The following is a 15,483-nucleotide window of genomic DNA, read 5'->3' on the forward strand; positions in this document are numbered from 1 at the left end:
TTCTAAGAAGGTTCCATGCATAAACCTCTTTAAATGACCTTGTTTGAGAAAGAAAAACAGGAATAGCCTTACTTTTGCGAGTTAAAGCCAAATTGGTATTTTTGCTATAAAATGAATTCCTTCAGTCAAAACAAGTTCAAACTCCTATTTCCTTCATATTTATCCATTCTAAGAAGGTTCCATGCATAAACCTCTTTAAATGACCTTGTTTGAGAAAGAAAAACAGGAATAGCCTTACTTTTGCGAGTTAAAGCCAAATTGGTATTTTTGCTATAAAATGAATTCCTTCAGTCAAAACAAGTTCAAACTCTTATTTCCTACATATATATCCATTCTAAGAAGGTTCCATGCATAAACCTCTTTAAATGACCTTGTTTGAGAAAGAAAAACAGGAATAGCCTTACTTTTGCGAGTTAAAGCCAAATTGGTATTTTTGCTATAAAATGATTTCCTTCAGTCACAACAAGTTCAAACTAATTTGTCCTTCATATATATCCATTTCTAAGAAGGTTCCATGCATAAACCTCTTACAATGACCTTGTTTGAGAAAGAAAAACAGGAATAGCCTTACTTTTGCGAGTTAAAGCCAAATTGGTATTTTTGCTATAAAATGAATTCCTTCAGTCAAAACAAGTTCAAACTCCTGTGTCCTTCATATATATCCATTCTAAGAAGGTTCCATGCATAAACCTCTTTAAATGACCTTGTTTGAGAAAGAAAAACAGGAATAGCCTTACTTTTGCGGAATTAAGACAAAATTCGGATTTTTGCTTATAAACACAAATTCCTTCAGTCAAAACAAGTTCAAACTCCTATGTCCCTCATATATATCCATTCTAAGAAGGTTCCATGCATAAACATCTTTAAATGACCTTGTTTGAGAAAGAAAAACAGGAATAGCCTTACTTTTGCGAGTTAAAGCCAAATTGGTAGTTTTGCTATAAAATGAATTCCTTCAGTCAAAACAAGTTCAAACTCCTGTGTCCTTCATATATATCCATTCTAAGAAGGTTCCATGCATAAACCTCTTTAAATGACCTTGTTTGAGAAAGAAAAACAGGAATAGCCTTACTTTTGCGAGTTAAAGCCAAATTGGTATTTTTGCTATAAAATGAATTCCTTCAGTCAAAACAAGTTCAAACTCCTGTGTCCTTCATATATATCCATTCTAAGAAGGTTCCATGCATAAACCTCTTTAAATTACCTTGTTTGAGAAAGAAAAACAGGAATAGCCTTACTTTTGCGAGTTAAAGCCAAATTGGTATTTTTGCTATAAAATGAATTCCTTCAGTCAAAACAAGTTCAAACTCCTGTGTCCTTCATATATATTCATTCTAAGAAGGTTCCATGCATAAACCTCTTTAAATGACCTTGTTTGAGAAAGAAAAACAGGAATAGCCTTCTTTTGCGGAATTAAGACGAAATTCGGATTTTTGCTAATAAACACAAATTCCTTCAGTCAAAACAAGTTCAAACTCCTATGTCCCTCATATATATCCATTCTAAGAAGGTTCCATGCATAAACATCTTTAAATGACCTTGTTTGAGAAAGAAAAACAGGAATAGCCTTACTTTTGCGAGTTAAAGCCAAATTGGTATTTTTGCTATAAAATGAATTCCTTCAGTCAAAACAAGTTCAAACTCCTGTGTCCTTCATATATATCCATTCTAAGAATGTTCCATGCATAAACCTCTTTAAATGACCTTGTTTGAGAAAGAAAAACAGGAATAGCCTTACTTTTGCGAGTTAAAGCCAAATTGGTATTTTTGCTATAAAATGAATTCCTTCAGTCAAAACAAGTTCAAACTCCTGTGTCCTTCATATATATCCATTCTAAGAAGGTTCCATGCATAAACCTCTTTAAATTACCTTGTTTGAGAAAGAAAAACAGGAATAGCCTTACTTTTGCGAGTTAAAGCCAAATTGGTATTTTTGCTATAAAATGAATTCCTTCAGTCAAAACAAGTTCAAACTCCTGTGTCCTTCATATATATTCATTCTAAGAAGGTTCCATGCATAAACCTCTTTAAATGACCTTGTTTGAGAAAGAAAAACAGGAATAGCCTTCTTTTGCGGAATTAAGACGAAATTCGGATTTTTGCTAATAAACACAAATTCCTTCAGTCAAAACAAGTTCAAACTCCTATGTCCCTCATATATATCCATTCTAAGAAGGTTCCATGCATAAACATCTTTAAATGACCTTGTTTGAGAAAGAAAAACAGGAATAGCCTTACTTTTGCGAGTTAAAGCCAAATTGGTATTTTTGCTATAAAATGAATTCCTTCAGTCAAAACAAGTTCAAACTCCTGTGTCCTTCATATATATCCATTCTAAGAATGTTCCATGCATAAACCTCTTTAAATGACCTTGTTTGAGAAAGAAAAACAGGAATAGCCTTACTTTTGCGAGTTAAAGCCAAATTGGTATTTTTGCTATAAAATGAATTCCTTCAGTCAAAACAAGTTCAAACTCCTGTGTCCTTCATATATATCCATTCTAAGAAGGTTCCATGCATAAACCTCTTTAAATGACCTTGTTTGAGAAAGAAAAACAGGAATAGCCTTACTTTTGCGAGTTAAAGCCAAATTGGTATTTTTGCTATAAAATGAATTCCTTCAGTCAAAACAAGTTCAAACTCCTGTGTCCTTCATATATATCCATTCTAAGAAGGTTCCATGCATAAACCTCTTTAAATTACCTTGTTTGAGAAAGAAAAACAGGAATAGCCTTACTTTTGCGAGTTAAAGCCAAATTGGTATTTTTGCTATAAAATGAATTCCTTCAGTCAAAACAAGTTCAAACTCTTATTTCCTACATATATATCCATTCTAAGAAGGTTCCATGCATAAACCTCTTTAAATGACCTTGTTTGAGAAAGAAAAACAGGAATAGCCTTACTTTTGCGAGTTAAAGCCAAATTGGTATTTGTGCTATAAAATGAATTCCTTCAGTCAAAACAAGTTCAAACTCCTATTTCCTTCATATTTATCCATTCTAAGAAGGTTCCATGCATAAACCTCTTTAAATGACCTTGTTTGAGAAAGAAAAACAGGAATAGCCTTCTTTTGCGGAATTAAGACGAAATTCGGATTTTTGCTAATAAACACAAATTCCTTCAGTCAAAACAAGTTCAAACTCCTATGTCCTTCATATATATCCATTCTAAGAAGGTTCCATGCATAAACATCTTTAAATGACCTTGTTTGAGAAAGAAAAACAGGAATAGCCTTACTTTTGCGAGTTAAAGCCAAATTGGTAGTTTTGCTATAAAATGAATTCCTTCAGTCAAAACAAGTTCAAACTCCTGTGTCCTTCATATATATCCATTCTAAGAAGGTTCCATGCATAAACCTCTTTAAATGACCTTGTTTGAGAAAGAAAAACAGGAATAGCCTTACTTTTGCGAGTTAAAGCCAAATTGGTATTTTTGCTATAAAATGAATTCCTTCAGTCAAAACAAGTTCAAACTCCTGTGTCCTTCATATATATCCATTCTAAGAAGGTTCCATGCATAAACCTCTTTAAATGACCTTGTTTGAGAAAGAAAAACAGGAATAGCCTTACTTTTGCGAGTTAAAGCCAAATTGGTATTTTTGCTATAAAATGAATTCCTTCAGTCAAAACAAGTTCAAACTCTTATTTCCTACATATATATCCATTCTGAGAAGGTTCCATGCATAAACCTCTTTGAATGACCTTGTTTGAGAAAGAAAAACAGGAATAGCCTTACTTTTGCGAGTTAAAGCCAAATTGGTATTTTTGCTATAAAATGATTTCCTTCAGTCACAACAAGTTCAAACTAATTTGTCCTTCATATATATCCATTTCTAAGAAGGTTCCATGCATAAACCTCTTACAATGACCTTGTTTGAGAAAGAAACACAGGAATAGCCTTACATTTGCGAGTTAAAGCCAAATTGGTATTTTTGCTATAAAATGATTTCCTTCAGTCACAACAAGTTCAAACTAATTTGTCCTTCATATATATCCATTTCTAAGAAGGTTCCATGCATAAACCTCTTTAAATGACCTTGTTTGAGAAAGAAAAACAGGAATAGCCTTACTTTTGCGAGTTAAAGCCAAATTGGTATTTTTGCTATAAAATGAATTCCTTCAGTCAAAACAAGTTCAAACTCCTATATCCTTCATATATATCCATTTTAAGAAGGTTCCATGCATAAACCTCTTTAAATGACCTTGTTTGAGAAAGAAAAACAGGAATAGCCTTCTTTTGCGGAATTAAGACGAAATTCGTATTTCTGCTTATAAACACAAATTCCTTCAGTCAAAACAAGTTCAAACTCCTATGTCCCTCATATATATCCATTCTAAGAAGGTTCCATGCATAAACCTCTTTAAATGACCTTGTTTGAGAAAGAAAAACAGGAATAGCCTTACTTTTGCGAGTTAAAGCCAAATTGGTATTTTTGCTATAAAATGAATTCCTTCAGTCAAAACAAGTTCAAACTCCTATTTCCTTCATATTTATCCATTCTAAGAAGGTTCCATGCATAAACCTCTTTAAATGACCTTGTTTGAGAAAGAAAAACAGGAATAGCCTTACTTTTGCGAGTTAAAGCCAAATTGGTATTTTTGCTATAAAATGAATTCCTTCAGTCAAAACAAGTTCAAACTCTTATTTCCTACATATATATCCATTCTAAGAAGGTTCCATGCATAAACCTCTTTAAATGACCTTGTTTGAGAAAGAAAAACAGGAATAGCCTTACTTTTGCGAGTTAAAGCCAAATTGGTATTTTTGCTATAAAATGATTTCCTTCAGTCACAACAAGTTCAAACTAATTTGTCCTTCATATATATATCCATTTCTAAGAAGGTTCCATGCATAAACCTCTTACAATGACCTTGTTTGAGAAAGAAAAACAGGAATAGCCTTACTTTTGCGAGTTAAAGCCAAATTGGTATTTTTGCTATAAAATGAATTCCTTCAGTCAAAACAAGTTCAAACTCCTGTGTCCTTCATATATATCCATTCTAAGAAGGTTCCATGCATAAACCTCTTTAAATGACCTTGTTTGAGAAAGAAAAACAGGAATAGCCTTACTTTTGCGGAATTAAGACAAAATTCGGATTTTTGCTTATAAACACAAATTCCTTCAGTCAAAACAAGTTCAAACTCCTATGTCCCTCATATATATCCATTCTAAGAAGGTTCCATGCATAAACCTCTTTTAAATGACCTTGTTTGAGAAAGAAAAACAGGAATAGCCTTACTTTTGCGAGTTAAAGCCAAATTGGTATTTTTGCTATAAAATGAATTCCTTCAGTCAAAACAAGTTCAAACTCCTGTGTCCTTCATATATATCCATTCTAAGAAGGTTCCATGCATAAACCTCTTTAAATGACCTTGTTTGAGAAAGAAAAACAGGAATAGCCTTCTTTTGCGGAATTAAGACGAAATTCGGATTTTTGCTAATAAACACAAATTCCTTCAGTCAAAACAAGTTCAAACTCCTATGTCCTTCATATATATCCATTCTAAGAAGGTTCCATGCATAAACATCTTTAAATGACCTTGTTTGAGAAAGAAAAACAGGAATAGCCTTACTTTTGCGAGTTAAAGCCAAATTGGTATTTTTGCTATAAAATGAATTCCTTCAGTCAAAACAAGTTCAAACTCCTGTGTCCTTCATATATATCCATTCTAAGAAGGTTCCATGCATAAACCTCTTTAAATGACCTTGTTTGAGAAAGAAAAACAGGAATAGCCTTCTTTTGCGGAATTAAGACGAAATTCGGATTTTTGCTAATAAACACAAATTCCTTCAGTCAAAACAAGTTCAAACTCCTATGTCCCTCATATATATCCATTCTAAGAAGGTTCCATGCATAAACCTCTTTAAATTACCTTGTTTGAGAAAGAAAAACAGGAATAGCCTTACTTTTGCGAGTTAAAGCCAAATTGGTATTTTTGCTATAAAATGAATTCCTTCAGTCAAAACAAGTTCAAACTCCTGTGTCCTTCATATATATCCATTCTAAGAAGGTTCCATGCATAAACCTCTTTAAATGACCTTGTTTGAGAAAGAAAAACAGGAATAGCCTTACTTTTGCGAGTTAAAGCCAAATTGGTATTTTTGCTATAAAATGAATTCCTTCAGTCAAAACAAGTTCAAACTCCTGTGTCCTTCATATATATCCATTCTAAGAAGGTTCCATGCATAAACCTCTTTAAATGACCTTGTTTGAGAAAGAAAAACAGGAATAGCCTTCTTTTGCGGAATTAAGACGAAATTCGGATTTTTGCTAATAAACACAAATTCCTTCAGTCAAAACAAGTTCAAACTCCTATTTCCTTCATATATATCCATTCTAAGAAGGTTCCATGCATAAACATCTTTAAATGACCTTGTTTGAGAAAGAAAAACAGGAATAGCCTTACTTTTGCGAGTTAAAGCCAAATTGGTATTTTTGCTATAAAATGAATTCCTTCAGTCAAAACAAGTTCAAACTCCTGTGTCCTTCATATATATCCATTCTAAGAAGGTTCCATGCATAAACCTCTTTAAATGACCTTGTTTGAGAAAGAAAAACAGGAATAGCCTTACTTTTGCGAGTTAAAGCCAAATTGGTATTTTTGCTATAAAATGAATTCCTTCAGTCAAAACAAGTTCAAACTCCTGTGTCCTTCATATATATCCATTCTAAGAAGGTTCCATGCATAAACCTCTTTAAATGACCTTGTTTGAGAAAGAAAAACAGGAATAGCCTTACTTTTGCGAGTTAAAGCCAAATTGGTATTTTTGCTATAAAATGAATTCCTTCAGTCAAAACAAGTTCAAACTCTTATTTCCTACATATATATCCATTCTAAGAAGGTTCCATGCATAAACCTCTTTAAATGACCTTGTTTGAGAAAGAAAAACAGGAATAGCCTTACTTTTGCGAGTTAAAGCCAAATTGGTATTTTTGCTATAAAATGAATTCCTTCAGTCAAAACAAGTTCAAACTCCTGTGTCCTTCATATATATCCATTCTAAGAAGGTTCCATGCATAAACCTCTTTAAATGACCTTGTTTGAGAAAGAAAAACAGGAATAGCCTTACTTTTGCGAGTTAAAGCCAAATTGGTATTTTTGCTATAAAATGATTTCCTTCAGTCACAACAAGTTCAAACTAATTTGTCCTTCATATATATCCATTTCTAAGAAGGTTCCATGCATAAACCTCTTACAATGACCTTGTTTGAGAAAGAAACACAGGAATAGCCTTACTTTTGCGAGTTAAAGCCAAATTGGTATTTTTGCTATAAAATGATTTCCTTCAGTCACAACAAGTTCAAACTAATTTGTCCTTCATATATATCCATTCTAAGAAGGTTCCATGCATAAACCTCTTTAAATGACCTTGTTTGAGAAAGAAAAACAGGAATAGCCTTACTTTTGCGAGTTAAAGCCAAATTGGTATTTTTGCTATAAAATGATTTCCTTCAGTCACAACAAGTTCAAACTAATTTGTCCTTCATATATATCCATTTCTAAGAAGGTTCCATGCATAAACCTCTTACAATGACCTTGTTTGAGAAAGAAACACAGGAATAGCCTTACTTTTGCGAGTTAAAGCCAAATTGGTATTTTTGCTATAAAATGATTTCCTTCAGTCACAACAAGTTCAAACTAATTTGTCCTTCATATATATCCATTTCTAAGAAGGTTCCATGCATAAACCTCTTTAAATGACCTTGTTTGAGAAAGAAAAACAGGAATAGCCTTACTTTTGCGAGTTAAAGCCAAATTGGTATTTTTGCTATAAAATGAATTCCTTCAGTCAAAACAAGTTCAAACTCCTGTGTCCTTCATATATATCCATTCTAAGAAGGTTCCATGCATAAACCTCTTTAAATGACCTTGTTTGAGAAAGAAAAACAGGAATAGCCTTACTTTTGCGGAATTAAGACAAAATTCGGATTTTTGCTTATAAACACAAATTCCTTCAGTCAAAACAAGTTCAAACTCCTATGTCCCTCATATATATCCATTCTAAGAAGGTTCCATGCATAAACCTCTTTTAAATGACCTTGTTTGAGAAAGAAAAACAGGAATAGCCTTACTTTTGCGAGTTAAAGCCAAATTGGTATTTTTGCTATAAAATGAATTCCTTCAGTCAAAACAAGTTCAAACTCCTGTGTCCTTCATATATATCCATTCTAAGAAGGTTCCATGCATAAACCTCTTTAAATGACCTTGTTTGAGAAAGAAAAACAGGAATAGCCTTCTTTTGCGGAATTAAGACGAAATTCGGATTTTTGCTAATAAACACAAATTCCTTCAGTCAAAACAAGTTCAAACTCCTATGTCCTTCATATATATCCATTCTAAGAAGGTTCCATGCATAAACATCTTTAAATGACCTTGTTTGAGAAAGAAAAACAGGAATAGCCTTACTTTTGCGAGTTAAAGCCAAATTGGTATTTTTGCTATAAAATGAATTCCTTCAGTCAAAACAAGTTCAAACTCCTGTGTCCTTCATATATATCCATTCTAAGAAGGTTCCATGCATAAACCTCTTTAAATGACCTTGTTTGAGAAAGAAAAACAGGAATAGCCTTACTTTTGCGAGTTAAAGCCAAATTGGTATTTTTGCTATAAAATGAATTCCTTCAGTCAAAACAAGTTCAAACTCCTGTGTCCTTCATATATATCCATTCTAAGAAGGTTCCATGCATAAACCTCTTTAAATGACCTTGTTTGAGAAAGAAAAACAGGAATAGCCTTACTTTTGCGAGTTAAAGCCAAATTGGTATTTTTGCTATAAAATGAATTCCTTCAGTCAAAACAAGTTCAAACTCTTATTTCCTACATATATATCCATTCTAAGAAGGTTCCATGCATAAACCTCTTTAAATGACCTTGTTTGAGAAATAAAAACAGGAATAGCCTTACTTTTGCGAGTTAAAGCCAAATTGGTATTTTTGCTATAAAATGAATTCCTTCAGTCAAAACAAGTTCAAACTCCTGTGTCCTTCATATATATCCATTCTAAGAAGGTTCCATGCATAAACCTCTTTAAATGACCTTGTTTGAGAAAGAAAAACAGGAATAGCCTTACTTTTGCGAGTTAAAGCCAAATTGGTATTTTTGCTATAAAATGATTTCCTTCAGTCACAACAAGTTCAAACTAATTTGTCCTTCATATATATCCATTTCTAAGAAGGTTCCATGCATAAACCTCTTACAATGACCTTGTTTGAGAAAGAAACACAGGAATAGCCTTACTTTTGCGAGTTAAAGCCAAATTGGTATTTTTGCTATAAAATGATTTCCTTCAGTCACAACAAGTTCAAACTAATTTGTCCTTCATATATATCCATTTCTAAGAAGGTTCCATGCATAAACCTCTTTAAATGACCTTGTTTGAGAAAGAAAAACAGGAATAGCCTTACTTTTGCGAGTTAAAGCCAAATTGGTATTTTTGCTATAAAATGAATTCCTTCAGTCAAAACAAGTTCAAACTCCTGTGTCCTTCATATATATCCATTCTAAGAAGGTTCCATGCATAAACCTCTTTAAATGACCTTGTTTGAGAAAGAAAAACAGGAATAGCCTTACTTTTGCGGAATTAAGACAAAATTCGGATTTTTGCTTATAAACACAAATTCCTTCAGTCAAAACAAGTTCAAACTCCTATGTCCCTCATATATATCCATTCTAAGAAGGTTCCATGCATAAACCTCTTTTAAATGACCTTGTTTGAGAAAGAAAAACAGGAATAGCCTTACTTTTGCGAGTTAAAGCCAAATTGGTATTTTTGCTATAAAATGAATTCCTTCAGTCAAAACAAGTTCAAACTCCTGTGTCCTTCATATATATCCATTCTAAGAAGGTTCCATGCATAAACCTCTTTAAATGACCTTGTTTGAGAAAGAAAAACAGGAATAGCCTTCTTTTGCGGAATTAAGACGAAATTCGGATTTTTGCTAATAAACACAAATTCCTTCAGTCAAAACAAGTTCAAACTCCTATGTCCTTCATATATATCCATTCTAAGAAGGTTCCATGCATAAACATCTTTAAATGACCTTGTTTGAGAAAGAAAAACAGGAATAGCCTTACTTTTGCGAGTTAAAGCCAAATTGGTATTTTTGCTATAAAATGAATTCCTTCAGTCAAAACAAGTTCAAACTCCTGTGTCCTTCATATATATCCATTCTAAGAAGGTTCCATGCATAAACCTCTTTAAATGACCTTGTTTGAGAAAGAAAAACAGGAATAGCCTTACTTTTGCGAGTTAAAGCCAAATTGGTATTTTTGCTATAAAATGAATTCCTTCAGTCAAAACAAGTTCAAACTCCTGTGTCCTTCATATATATCCATTCTAAGAAGGTTCCATGCATAAACCTCTTTAAATGACCTTGTTTGAGAAAGAAAAACAGGAATAGCCTTACTTTTGCGAGTTAAAGCCAAATTGGTATTTTTGCTATAAAATGAATTCCTTCAGTCAAAACAAGTTCAAACTCTTATTTCCTACATATATATCCATTCTAAGAAGGTTCCATGCATAAACCTCTTTAAATGACCTTGTTTGAGAAAGAAAAACAGGAATAGCCTTACTTTTGCGAGTTAAAGCCAAATTGGTATTTTTGCTATAAAATGAATTCCTTCAGTCAAAACAAGTTCAAACTCCTGTGTCCTTCATATATATCCATTCTAAGAAGGTTCCATGCATAAACCTCTTTAAATGACCTTGTTTGAGAAAGAAAAACAGGAATAGCCTTACTTTTGCGAGTTAAAGCCAAATTGGTATTTTTGCTATAAAATGATTTCCTTCAGTCACAACAAGTTCAAACTAATTTGTCCTTCATATATATCCATTTCTAAGAAGGTTCCATGCATAAACCTCTTACAATGACCTTGTTTGAGAAAGAAACACAGGAATAGCCTTACTTTTGCGAGTTAAAGCCAAATTGGTATTTTTGCTATAAAATGATTTCCTTCAGTCACAACAAGTTCAAACTAATTTGTCCTTCATATATATCCATTTCTAAGAAGGTTCCATGCATAAACCTCTTTAAATGACCTTGTTTGAGAAAGAAAAACAGGAATAGCCTTACTTTTGCGAGTTAAAGCCAAATTGGTATTTTTGCTATAAAATGAATTCCTTCAGTCAAAACAAGTTCAAACTCCTATATCCTTCATATATATCCATTCTAAGAAGGTTCCATGCATAAACCTCTTTAAATGACCTTGTTTGAGAAAGAAAAACAGGAATAGCCTTCTTTTGCGGAATTAAGACGAAATTCGTATTTCTGCTTATAAACACAAATTCCTTCAGTCAAAACAAGTTCAAACTCCTATGTCCCTCATATATATCCATTCTAAGAAGGTTCCATGCATAAACCTCTTTAAATGACCTTGTTTGAGAAAGAAAAACAGGAATAGCCTTACTTTTGCGAGTTAAAGCCAAATTGGTATTTTTGCTATAAAATGAATTCCTTCAGTCAAAACAAGTTCAAACTCCTATTTCCTTCATATTTATCCATTCTAAGAAGGTTCCATGCATAAACCTCTTTAAATGACCTTGTTTGAGAAAGAAAAACAGGAATAGCCTTACTTTTGCGAGTTAAAGCCAAATTGGTATTTTTGCTATAAAATGAATTCCTTCAGTCAAAACAAGTTCAAACTCTTATTTCCTACATATATATCCATTCTAAGAAGGTTCCATGCATAAACCTCTTTAAATGACCTTGTTTGAGAAAGAAAAACAGGAATAGCCTTACTTTTGCGAGTTAAAGCCAAATTGGTATTTTTGCTATAAAATGATTTCCTTCAGTCACAACAAGTTCAAACTAATTTGTCCTTCATATATATCCATTTCTAAGAAGGTTCCATGCATAAACCTCTTACAATGACCTTGTTTGAGAAAGAAAAACAGGAATAGCCTTACTTTTGCGAGTTAAAGCCAAATTGGTATTTTTGCTATGAAATGAATTCCTTCAGTCAAAACAAGTTCAAACTCCTGTGTCCTTCATATATATCCATTCTAAGAAGGTTCCATGCATAAACCTCTTTAAATGACCTTGTTTGAGAAAGAAAAACAGGAATAGCCTTACTTTTGCGGAATTAAGACAAAATTCGGATTTTTGCTTATAAACACAAATTCCTTCAGTCAAAACAAGTTCAAACTCCTATGTCCCTCATATATATCCATTCTAAGAAGGTTCCATGCATAAACCTCTTTTAAATGACCTTGTTTGAGAAAGAAAAACAGGAATAGCCTTACTTTTGCGAGTTAAAGCCAAATTGGTATCTTTGCTATAAAATGAATTCCTTCAGTCAAAACAAGTTCAAACTCCTGTGTCCTTCATATATATCCATTCTAAGAAGGTTCCATGCATAAACCTCTTTAAATGACCTTGTTTGAGAAAGAAAAACAGGAATAGCCTTCTTTTGCGGAATTAAGACGAAATTCGGATTTTTGCTAATAAACACAAATTCCTTCAGTCAAAACAAGTTCAAACTCCTATGTCCTTCATATATATCCATTCTAAGAAGGTTCCATGCATAAACATCTTTAAATGACCTTGTTTGAGAAAGAAAAACAGGAATAGCCTTACTTTTGCGAGTTAAAGCCAAATTGGTATTTTTGCTATAAAATGAATTCCTTCAGTCAAAACAAGTTCAAACTCCTGTGTCCTTCATATATATCCATTCTAAGAAGGTTCCATGCATAAACCTCTTTAAATGACCTTGTTTGAGAAAGAAAAACAGGAATAGCCTTACTTTTGCGAGTTAAAGCCAAATTGGTATTTTTGCTATAAAATGAATTCCTTCAGTCAAAACAAGTTCAAACTCCTGTGTCCTTCATATATATCCATTCTAAGAAGGTTCCATGCATAAACCTCTTTAAATGACCTTGTTTGAGAAAGAAAAACAGGAATAGCCTTACTTTTGCGAGTTAAAGCCAAATTGGTATTTTTGCTATAAAATGAATTCCTTCAGTCAAAACAAGTTCAAACTCTTATTTCCTACATATATATCCATTCTAAGAAGGTTCCATGCATAAACCTCTTTAAATGACCTTGTTTGAGAAAGAAAAACAGGAATAGCCTTACTTTTGCGAGTTAAAGCCAAATTGGTATTTTTGCCTTAAAATGATTTCCTTCAGTCACAACAAGTTCAAACTAATTTGTCCTTCATATATATCCATTTCTAAGAAGGTTCCATGCATAAACCTCTTACAATGACCTTGTTTGAGAAAGAAACACAGGAATAGCCTTACTTTTGCGAGTTAAAGCCAAATTGGTATTTTTGCTATAAAATGATTTCCTTCAGTCACAACAAGTTCAAACTAATTTGTCCTTCATATATATCCATTTCTAAGAAGGTTCCATGCATAAACCTCTTTAAATGACCTTGTTTGAGAAAGAAAAACAGGAATAGCCTTACTTTTGCGAGTTAAAGCCAAATTGGTATTTTTGCTATAAAATGAATTCCTTCAGTCAAAACAAGTTCAAACTCCTATATCCTTCATATATATCCATTCTAAGAAGGTTCCATGCATAAACCTATTTAAATGACCTTGTTTGAGAAAGAAAAACAGGAATAGCCTTCTTTTGCGGAATTAAGACGAAATTCGTATTTCTGCTTATAAACACAAATTCCTTCAGTCAAAACAAGTTCAAACTCCTATGTCCCTCATATATATCCATTCTAAGAAGGTTCCATGCATAAACCTCTTTAAATGACCTTGTTTGAGAAAGAAAAACAGGAATAGCCTTACTTTTGCGAGTTAAAGCCAAATTGGTATTTTTGCTATAAAATGAATTCCTTCAGTCAAAACAAGTTCAAACTCCTATTTCCTTCATATTTATCCATTCTAAGAAGGTTCCATGCATAAACCTCTTTAAATGACCTTGTTTGAGAAAGAAAAACAGGAATAGCCTTACTTTTGCGAGTTAAAGCCAAATTGGTATTTTTGCTATAAAATGAATTCCTTCAGTCAAAACAAGTTCAAACTCCTATTTCCTTCATATTTATCCATTCTAAGAAGGTTCCATGCATAAACCTCTTTAAATGACCTTGTTTGAGAAAGAAAAACAGGAATAGCCTTACTTTTGCGAGTTAAAGCCAAATTGGTATTTTTGCTATAAAATGATTTCCTTCAGTCACAACAAGTTCAAACTAATTTGTCCTTCATATATATCCATTTCTAAGAAGGTTCCATGCATAAACCTCTTACAATGACCTTGTTTGAGAAAGAAACACAGGAATAGCCTTACATTTGCGAGTTAAAGCCAAATTGGTATTTTTGCTATAAAATGATATCCTTCAGTCACAACAAGTTCAAACTAATTTGTCCTTCATATATATCCATTTCTAAGAAGGTTCCATGCATAAACCTCTTTAAATGACCTTGTTTGAGAAAGAAAAACAGGAATAGCCTTACTTTTGCGAGTTAAAGCCAAATTGGTATTTTTGCTATAAAATGAATTCCTTCAGTCAAAACAAGTTCAAACTCCTATATCCTTCATATATATCCATTCTAAGAAGGTTCCATGCATAAACCTCTTTAAATGACCTTGTTTGAGAAAGAAAAACAGGAATAGCCTTCTTTTGCGGAATTAAGACGAAATTCGTATTTCTGCTTATAAATACAAATTCCTTCAGTCAAAACAAGTTCAAACTCCTATGTCCCTCATATATATCCATTCTAAGAAGGTTCCATGCATAAACCTCTTTAAATGACCTTGTTTGAGAAAGAAAAACAGGAATAGCCTTACTTTTGCGAGTTAAAGCCAAATTGGTATTTTTGCTATAAAATGAATTCCTTCAGTCAAAACAAGTTCAAACTCCTATTTCCTTCATATTTATCCATTCTAAGAAGGTTCCATGCATAAACCTCTTTAAATGACCTTGTTTGAGAAAGAAAAACAGGAATAGCCTTACTTTTGCGAGTTAAAGCCAAATTGGTATTTTTGCTATAAAATGAATTCCTTCAGTCAAAACAAGTTCAAACTCCTGTGTCCTTCATATATATCCATTCTAAGAAGGTTCCATGCATAAACCTCTTTAAATGACCTTGTTTGAGAAAGAAAAACAGGAATAGCCTTACTTTTGCGAGTTAAAGCCAAATTGGTATTTTTGCTATAAAATGAATTCCTTCAGTCAAAACAAGTTCAAACTCCTATATCCTTCATATATATCCATTCTAAGAAGGTTCCATGCATAAACCTATTTAAATGACCTTGTTTGAGAAAGAAAAACAGGAATAGCCTTCTTTTGCGGAATTAAGACGAAATTCGTATTTCTGCTTATAAACACAAATTCCTTCAGTCAAAACAAGTTCAAACTCCTATGTCCCTCATATATATCCATTCTAAGAAGGTTCCATGCATAAACCTCTTTAAATGACCTTGTTTGAGAAAGAAAAACAGGAATAGCCTTACTTTTGCGAGTTAAAGCCAAATTGGTATTTTTGCTATAAAATGAATTCCTTCAGTCAAAACAAGTTCAAACTCCT

The sequence above is a fragment of the Odontesthes bonariensis genome, chromosome 4, assembly GCF_027942865.1.
Source record: "Odontesthes bonariensis isolate fOdoBon6 chromosome 4, fOdoBon6.hap1, whole genome shotgun sequence".
NCBI lineage: Eukaryota > Metazoa > Chordata > Actinopteri > Atheriniformes > Atherinopsidae > Odontesthes > Odontesthes bonariensis.